The sequence below is a fragment of the Lathyrus oleraceus genome, chromosome 3 (assembly GCF_024323335.1).
Source record: "Lathyrus oleraceus cultivar Zhongwan6 chromosome 3, CAAS_Psat_ZW6_1.0, whole genome shotgun sequence".
Taxonomy (NCBI): Eukaryota; Viridiplantae; Streptophyta; class Magnoliopsida; order Fabales; family Fabaceae; genus Lathyrus; species Lathyrus oleraceus.
In genome coordinates, this window is record NC_066581.1 from 17,533,060 (window position 1) to 17,542,247 (window position 9,188).

The 9,188-nt window shown below is 37.2% G+C and overlaps 1 non-coding gene across 1 annotated transcript; it reads left to right on the forward strand.

Annotated features, from left to right (window-relative positions):
- The first annotated feature begins 691 nt into the window (after nt 1-691).
- On the forward strand, nt 692-798 carry LOC127133018 (small nucleolar RNA R71). Its single transcript, XR_007807018.1, has one exon. It is a non-coding gene; the product is annotated as a small nucleolar RNA R71 (small nucleolar RNA).
- Nucleotides 799-9,188: the final 8,390 nt, after the last annotated feature.

The window sequence follows — 9,188 nt, forward strand, 5'->3', positions numbered from 1 at the left end:
ATGGGTGGCTAATGCGTCTACCTTGTTTGCTAACTGCTTGATTTGCTCACTAGTGTGTATGTTTTGATTTAAGAAATCTTTATTTATTTGGGCTTGAGTAGCTATAAAGTTTTCCATCATTATTTCTAAGTTTGATTTCCTAGGAGCATTTTGAGTGTTTGTGGCAGCTTTTTGATATCCTGGTGGTACAACAAGTGCTTGGTTAGGTCCATACAATGCATTATTATTTTTGTACGAGAAGTTAGGATGGTTCTTCCAACCCGGGTTATAGGTATTTGAGTAAGGGTTTCCTTGAGCATAGTTCACCTGGTCAGTGGAGGTTCCTGTCAAGAGTTGACATTATAGGGCAGTATGCCCTGGAACTCCGCATATTTCGTAGTTTGGTGCTATGACAGCCACGATGGTTGTTGGTGTTATGGCCAAGCTGTCTATCTTTTGAGTCAGAGCATCTACCTTGGCGTTGACATGATCAAGACTGCTTAATTCGTACATGCCGACCTTCGATTGAGGTTTCTCTACAGAGGTTCTTTCGCTTCCCCACTGGCAATGATTCTGGGCCATACTTTCGATGAGTTGATAGGCCTCGTTGTATGGTTTATCCATCAGTGCGCCACCTGCGGCGACGTCTATTGTCAATCTTGTATTGTATAAGACACCAATATAAAAGGTGTGGATTATCAACCATTCTTCTAGACCGTGATGTGGGCATAGCCTCATCATGTCTTTGTATCTCTCCCAAGCTTCAAAAAGTGATTCATTATCCTTTTGTTTAAACCCGTTTATTTGGGCTCTTAGCATAGCCGTCTTACTAGGTGGGAAATATCGGGCTAAGAAGACTTTCTTCAACTCGTTCCACGTAGTGACAAAGTCGGATGGTAGAGACTTGAGCCAAGCTCTAGCTCTATCTCTTAATGAAAATGGGAAAAGACGGAGTCTTATAGCTTCTGAGCTGACACCATTCGCTTTCACCGTGTCTGCGTATTGCAAAAATACTGACAAGTGTAGGTTCGGGTCCTCCGTGGGACTACCTGAAAACTGGTTTTGTTGTACGACTGACAACAGTGAGGGTTTTAGCTCAAAATTGTTGGCTTCGATCGCAGGGGCAGCGATGCTGTTATGAGGTTCATGTTGTAAAGGGATTGCATAATACTTAAGAGGACGGTTTTGCACTGGTTCGGCCATCTCTGGTTGAATAACTGATTCAGAAGTAGGAATGTTAAGGTCAGGAAGATTAAGCTTTATACGATGTTCCCGTATCAAGTCTCATATCCGGCGTTCTAATCTAAGATAACGCTTGGGTTCGCCGAATTGTAGCTTTAATTTCTTGCCTTGAGAGCGAGTACTTGGCATACACTCGACAGATGTAGAAAGGGAAAAAGAATTATTTGCCTTAGTTTATACTAGGTAACACTAGAGTTACGATATCGACTAAATTAGTCTCTGGCAACGGCGCCAAAAACTTGATCGTGACTTAGTAAGTCTATGTGAATCGTGACTGCAAGTGCACAGTCCTAACGCGTAGTTTTAAAGATTATCGAACCCACAAGGACTAATAATCGAACGTATCATGGTCTAATTTTGCTATGTAAATCTAAGGCTGATGATTGTTCTATAATTGGAGGGATGAAGAGAAATAATTATAACGTAAATAGAAATAAGATATGGGATATAAGGGATATCGGTATGTAATACATCAAACTTCAGGGATTCGATAGATAGTTGGTGTAATATTATTGGTTAAAATATTCTTCAGTAGAAATTATTTATAGAAAGGACTTAGTCTTACACTCTCGTTTTTATTGACTCTGACCATACTCCTAAACCAGAATGCTTGGCTCTCGCGGTCTCATTTTGAATTTAAAAGTAATTTTTGAATATAAATAAAGTCTAATTAATCCTAAAGTGCTCTCGCTGTGTTTAGGATTAATGCATAGTTTCAACTATCTGGTTAAAATCTCAAACTCTCGTTCTTGTTGACTGTAACCTTAGTTTGTTTTGTACTCTCGTACGAAAAACAGTTTGATTAAAATAAGAAACTAAAACCGGAAAAATAAGTTTTATAAAAACTAACACTAATTATTATTGAATCCCGTCGTTTCGACGGTCTTTACATACCGATACCTAATGGTTTAGCCGAACATAGATCCGATAACAGACATGGCAATTGGGGAATTAAACATACAGTAAGGCATAAATAAATAAAACATTAATAAATAATAAACCTGGATTGCAATTTAAGAACTGGAATTGAATCTTCGATTAAAATAATTCCGGCAGACTTTGGCAATGAATAACCGTTATAATTGAATCTCAAATGCGTAAAAAATAATAAATCGTCATAGCCTATTTGCTTTGGTGGCCCAATATCCCTTTGAAAGCCTCATTTTCCTCTCTTTTTCTTCCCTTTTTCTTTCCTTTTTGCTATTTTCCATTTTGCTTGCGGTAAACCTTTTAATCGATAAATATCTACAATAAACATAAAATACTGCGTAATAATAAGTGTTAATCGAGTAAAAAGCAGTGCATATGGAGCCAAAAATACGATACGTTTTCGCGTTATCAAACTCCCCCATACTTAAACCTTTGTTTATCCTCAAGCAAATGTCGCGTACATAAAAAGTTTTGTAAAATATTTGCAGCATACATTATCAAGACTCGTAGAAAACACAGTTGCATTCAGATACTCATTCTAGTCTATAAACTTTACTTTGGTTCAAAATTGTATTAACAAGTACTCACTTCCACACTAAGGGTAACGTTAGAACACAATCGCAATGTTGCAACCATAAGTATCCCTCCTATATAAACCAATCTGAGTCATGTTGTCATGCCTAAGCCTACCTTACAAAACCTTCTTTTTTATCCTTTTTCATTCAGGCGCAATCACATTAAGCTCCATTATCCTTTCACATTCATAACAAGATAATCTGTTAGTGACTATGATATCATCATTATTTATTTATTTATTTTTCGCACTTTGGCTCAAATAACAATTGAAGATGGTTATACCGTTGGACTAAATGACCGGGTGAGGATCACCTAACTTAGAGGGAACAACATTTTTCATACATTTTGTAATCTTTTCTTCTTTTAAGCCTGAAATCATACACTTATTTACATCAACTTCTTGCGTAGTGTATGCTTAGGATGGTGTTGACTGCTAGATAAACTACTTAAGGAAATATTAAAGGATAGAATTTAAGGCTATGGCATGACAAGTACTCAAGTCGATCTTATACTTGTGAGATTTAAGGTGTTAAAACGATACCGATCTTATAAAGTTTTTCCAAATCTCTACAATTCAACCTCAGTTTGATTTCTAGTTTAGAATTTTCAAAAGATACATTGTATCTCTAAGTCTAGATTTTTGCAAAAAATTTGTATGGCTTAAGTAAATAGGAGAATTAGTAAATAATGGAAACCACACATAAAGACTCGACAGCACATTGATATTTAACTCGACTGACACTTTAACAAAAATTGAAATAACCAAACAATATAAAATAACAAAAGGAAATAACAATATTTTAGATCTAACTAGAACGCGGTAAATAAAAAGCGGTAAAGCTTCCTCCCCCATACTTAAATCTTGCATTGTCCCCAATGCAACGACATAAGATAGGAAAGAAAGGTAGAACCTAGTTATTCTGCTACTGACGCCTTCTGCCACGTGTACGTGGACGTCCACCATTTCCTAGCTGGTGAGGTGGCGTATAGTTATGGATATCTTCCACACGCATTGTCAATGTTGACATTTCACCGATCAAGCCAGACATGTTCTGTCCGGTTCTAGAAGCGTAGTCGTGCTGATCATGCTGCATTTGGCGAAGGATTTGCATCATTTTAGTTTGCTGAGCTCCCATGGTTTGTATCTGTAGGTCTCGCTGAGTGTCTAATTCTCTATGCCGCAGCATTTCAGCATAGATCTCATCAAGAGTGGCTGGTGCCACATTTCTTCTTGGTCTTTGACTGGAAGATGTACCTGCAACATTTTCAAATGAAGTGTGTATGGTGTGCGGGAGCAGTTTGTTCCGGAATGTGATCCTCATCGGTGTCCCCGCCAGCAGCTACATTCTCAAGAATGTGCGCGGGGACTTGGTTAGGCACCAGATCATTAGTATAACAATAATTATCCGGGTTGTGCACATCTGTGCGATTTGGATTTGGGAGGATAAAATCTTATAACACATTATTAGCAATTATTAAATTAAATTTACCGTCACTCCTTCGTTTTACTAGTTTCATGCTCCTTGCCATGTCAATGTCAATGGCATGATGCAGGAGCGAGGTTAGCCTGGAGAATTTTTCTTCGAGGCCTAGGACTCTGGGTAAGGAGGTTATTAAACCTCCAAAAAAAATCGGGCCTCGCTTCGCATTGACAATGGCCTGCATGTGAGATAGCATAAAAGGGACGGTATTCAATTTTTGTGGAAAAATGTGGCGAACAAATAAAAGAGTTCTTTTTTGTTCACCTTGTTAGAATTTACTCGGCCAAAAATGGTGCACGCCAGCATTTGGCGGAAATATCAAATAGCCGGGTTTTGAATTAAAGTGGCTCTATTTCCCTCAAAACTGTGGGTCACTATACCGGTCATTGCGCTCTAAAATGGTTGGAATACGCATTACCAATCCTCAGTATCTGGGACCTCACTTACTACATCATCCCCTTGGGGGAAATGTAGCAGGTCCGCTAGTTGGGAAAATGTAAGGGCATATTCAACGTTAAATAAATGAAACTGGACAGTCCCACTGGAGCAGTTTGTGTTGGGTGTGGGACTAAAAATTAACGAGCTTAGGAATTCTAGTGTTAACTGAGCATAGACAGGGTCCTTGAGAGATAGAAAATAATTTAAATTTAACATATCTAGCATATAGTTAACACTATCTTGAATTCCTAAGGCATATAAACAGTGTTCATCGACGTACCTTGTTGATTCGATCTTTCTGGCGCTTAGAGATGTGTACATCTCCTCTTGTAATTTGCCCGACTCGCCGTTTCTGAACAATATTTCGTATTCCCTCATCTGCGCCATAATGAATTTCATACTCTTTGTGTAATATAGTGAGAATAGAGCAAGAAAGGAGAGAAATATATAGAGGTGATGGTGGTTGGAAATTGATTGATAAATAAATTGCATTTACGATATTCAATGCCTTGGTCAAAGAGTTTTTGAAAATGGTTGAATGACTTTAAGGAATTGTTAAGCATGCAAGGGAAAAACCATTAAGCGATTTGATGGGTCAATAACACACAGCCTGCACGTCCAAACTTGTGTAGTGGCTGGCACCACTTTTGATGTTGGTGGCGGGCGCCACTATGGGCTTTGTGGCGAGCGCCACAACCCTCACATGGGCGCCACACCTGTGTGTGGTAGGCTCCACACGCAGTGTGGTATCCCATGTGTGTGTCTTTATTTTCTTTGACCACAGAATTTCAATGGAATTCATTTTACCAATAATATATAGTGTATGGGAATAATAAACATGATATAGTAGAATGGAATTTAATCGCAAAATTGTCGAACAAAAGAATTGAGTAGACAGGAAAAGATGAAATAATTTATCTACTTGAATAAAAAGAAATGAAATAATTAAATAGATCCCAATGTGTAACAACAATTAACAATAAAATGCCAAACAAGAAAATAAAATAAAATAAAAGTCAGTAAATCGGTAATACTATAATAAATTATCCATTACAGTGACTGCTGGGAGGGGGAGCGAACGAGTAGAAGTGCTGGTAAGTGTGATCCAGGTTCTCTGTTACTACATCCATAAAGCCGTGGAATTCCATGCGGAGGGTTCTCAGCTCGCCTCTCAGATTGGCGACAGCTGACTGAACAACTTCGATGGCAGCATCATGATCGGTGAGAGGTGCAACAAGTATAACTAGGGCATGTGATTCAGCATCAGAGAGATAATTGTCATAATGGTCGTAGATTTGGGGTGTCTCTGGAGGAGAAGGTGGTGCATCTGGTGTCCATCCAAATCATAGAGACAATTGTTCCTATCATGTACACATTTGGACCTAGGTTCCTAATGATACCGGTGTTGAAGCAAAATACAATATCCATTGGTCGTATTCCACCTATAGGAGTGATCCTGATAAGTGGTTGTCTTAGTCCGACGTCATTTGCTATCATGGTCACTAGGCCTCCCACTAAAATTGGTCCATAGTCCTCTTGTGCCATACGGTATAGATTAGCTATCATAAACGTAGCAGCGTTAACAGGTCGGGCATGTGATGCATAGTACATTATAAATAGTTCGTCTTTGGATACAAAGGTCCACCCCAAGTGTTGAACCTGCATCCATATACCCAAAAAATTGCAACACATTTTATATACAACTACTCCAACCTTTCAAAATACACCTTCCGATCCTACCATTCCCGACCACTCCAATGAATATTCTTTTGACTATCTCCATCATAATCATCCCATTATTACCCCAAATAATGAAACCACTAGTAACCCCTCCACATCTCAACACTTACCTCTAACTCGTCCTTCTAATTCTCAACCTCCACCCATTCAACTGACCCGTAAATCCAACTGACCAACCAAACCTCTAACATATTTAGAAGATTATCATTGTTCTCTACTTCAAGGTAACTATGTGCATTCCACCTACAATAACTCATGTAACATATGTTTCCATAGTCAAAATTATTTGTCTTATAATGATTTGTCTGATAGTCATAGGATATTTAATCTTAAATTATTCACTTTACCTGAACCCGCATGTTATACTAAAGCTATCAAAGATCGTCATTTGCAGCAAGTTATTGCCAATGAGATTGAATCTCTTAATGCTACCAAGACTTGGAACCTTGTACCTGTCCCTCCAAATAAAAAATCCATTGGCTGTAAATGGATCTTCAAAATTAAATTCTTAGCTAACGAATCTATTGAAAGGTACAAAGATCGCTTAGTAGCAAAATGGTCCAATCAAACTGAATGTATCGATTACTAAGCAACTTTTAGCCTTATTGTAAATGACTAATATATGTCTTCTTCTATCTTTACCTGCCTCTACTAATTGGTACCTTCACCAAATAGATATTAACACTTCTTTTCTTCATGGTGACTTGGAAGAATATGTATATATAAAAGTCTCACTGGGCCTAAAATTCCCTACTAATAACTTAGTTTATAAATTAAATCGTTCCATTTATGGTTTAAAATAATCCACTAGACAATGGAACCAAAATCTTACTTCCACCTTAATTAATTTGGATTACATACAATTTATGTCTGATTACTCTTTGTTCACTAAGAAATATCCTAACTGTTTCACTATTGTACTAGTTTATGTTGATGACTTACTGATTGCAAGCACACACATGACTACGATATCTCATTTGAAACGTGTACTAAACACCAAGTTCAACATCAAAGACTTAGGAAACATTAAATATTTCCTTGGATTTGAAGTAGCGCACTCATCTAAAGGCATAACTATCTGTCAATGCAAATATATCTTAGATGTCCTTGAAGAAGTTGGCTTACTAGGAGCTAAACCTGCTCCAACTCCTATGGATCCCAACCACACTTTAAACTTGGATACAACCACTCCCTTTTCAAATCCTACTGTTTTCAAAGGTTTAATTGGTAAATTATTCTATTTGACCCATATACGACTTGATATATGTTTCTCTATTTGCAGGTTAAGGCAACACTTATCTAACCCAACAAACATTCATGTTCGACTTTTTACTGTTCTACCCCGTATTTGAAATTAAAATCCCAAACCGCCCAACTTAAAAAAAAATCCAGGGTACCCCTTTTCAATAAGGGACTCGTCCAATCAATGTACGAGTGCATGTTGCGTTTGCAGTCATGAAGAAGCTCGGTCATTCATTGGCCGAGGGGTGAATATTTTTTTAAGCATGCTCTCGCTCATTAATTGGACGAACTCTTTCATGATTGCAAATGCAGCATGCACTCGCTCATTGATTGGACGAGTCCCTTCTTGAAAAGAGGTATCTGGGGGGAAAACTCAAAATGGAGCAGTTTGGGATTTTAATTTCAAATATGGAGTAGAACAGTAAAAAAAGTCTTCATCTTCAAGTTGTTTTCTGGATTCTTCGATACATCAAATATGCTCCCTCTTAAGGACTTCTCTTCAAATCAGATTCATTACACAAACTGAGGAATAATGGCTTTTATACTTATTCCAAGACCTAGGAATTCGACACTCTAACCCAACAATAATCTAATGTGACTACAAATATTCTATCCACATTGCTAACAATCCGATCTTCCATAAGCGCACGAAACACAAAGATGGGCTGCCATGTAGTTTGTGACAAAATCCAAGACAACATCATCCACCTTTTGCCCATTCCTAACGGGACATCAATTTGTTGATTTATTTAGAAAATCTCTGCATAACGTTCCTTATCACAGTCTCATTCCCAAACTCGGATTGTACAACATACACTCCAATTTTAGGGGGAGGGTTGTTAAACCTAATTAGACAATTATAGTTAGTTTTTTACTGATATTTATTTAAGTCAATTAGCTAATTATCTTAACAATCCAATATTTAAGGGATCAGTTAGTTTGTTAGAGGGTCTTAATTTGTATATAAGGGACTTTTAACTTTGGAAGAAAAAAAATTATTATTATTTTTTTTATTTTCTTTTCTTTTTGCATTGATTTTCTGGTTTATGTTGATGTTCAATGGGCATCAACCAACCGTTTCCACTTGACACACCTCTAAATTGTATCTTTATAGTCCAATTATATAATTCACTAATGCTACCATGAATGATGGACTTCTAAAATTAACGTACAAACTCCAAAGTGATTTTCACATTCTCCCTATGAGTTTACTTAGTAACCTCCCTATCATTCAAACATAACACCAAAAGTTCAAAGAATCTCCTCATGCATAACTTGTTTATTATGTTGGTATAATATGCAACTAATAAGTGTGTATTTTACTTAAATTCTACCGTTGAATTTTAGCACTTAGGCACTTACTAGACCATGAAGTAATCACAAGGGATCCATGGTATAACAAATATTTATGAAACATGACAGATCTGCTAATCAAACAAACCTCAATTTTCTAATAGAAGGTGGACTAATAGTTTCTAAGCACAAAGTAATGCAATCCGTTAATGGAGAAACCCTTATGAAAATTCAAACAATATTATGATTTAAGATTTAGGGGATGCT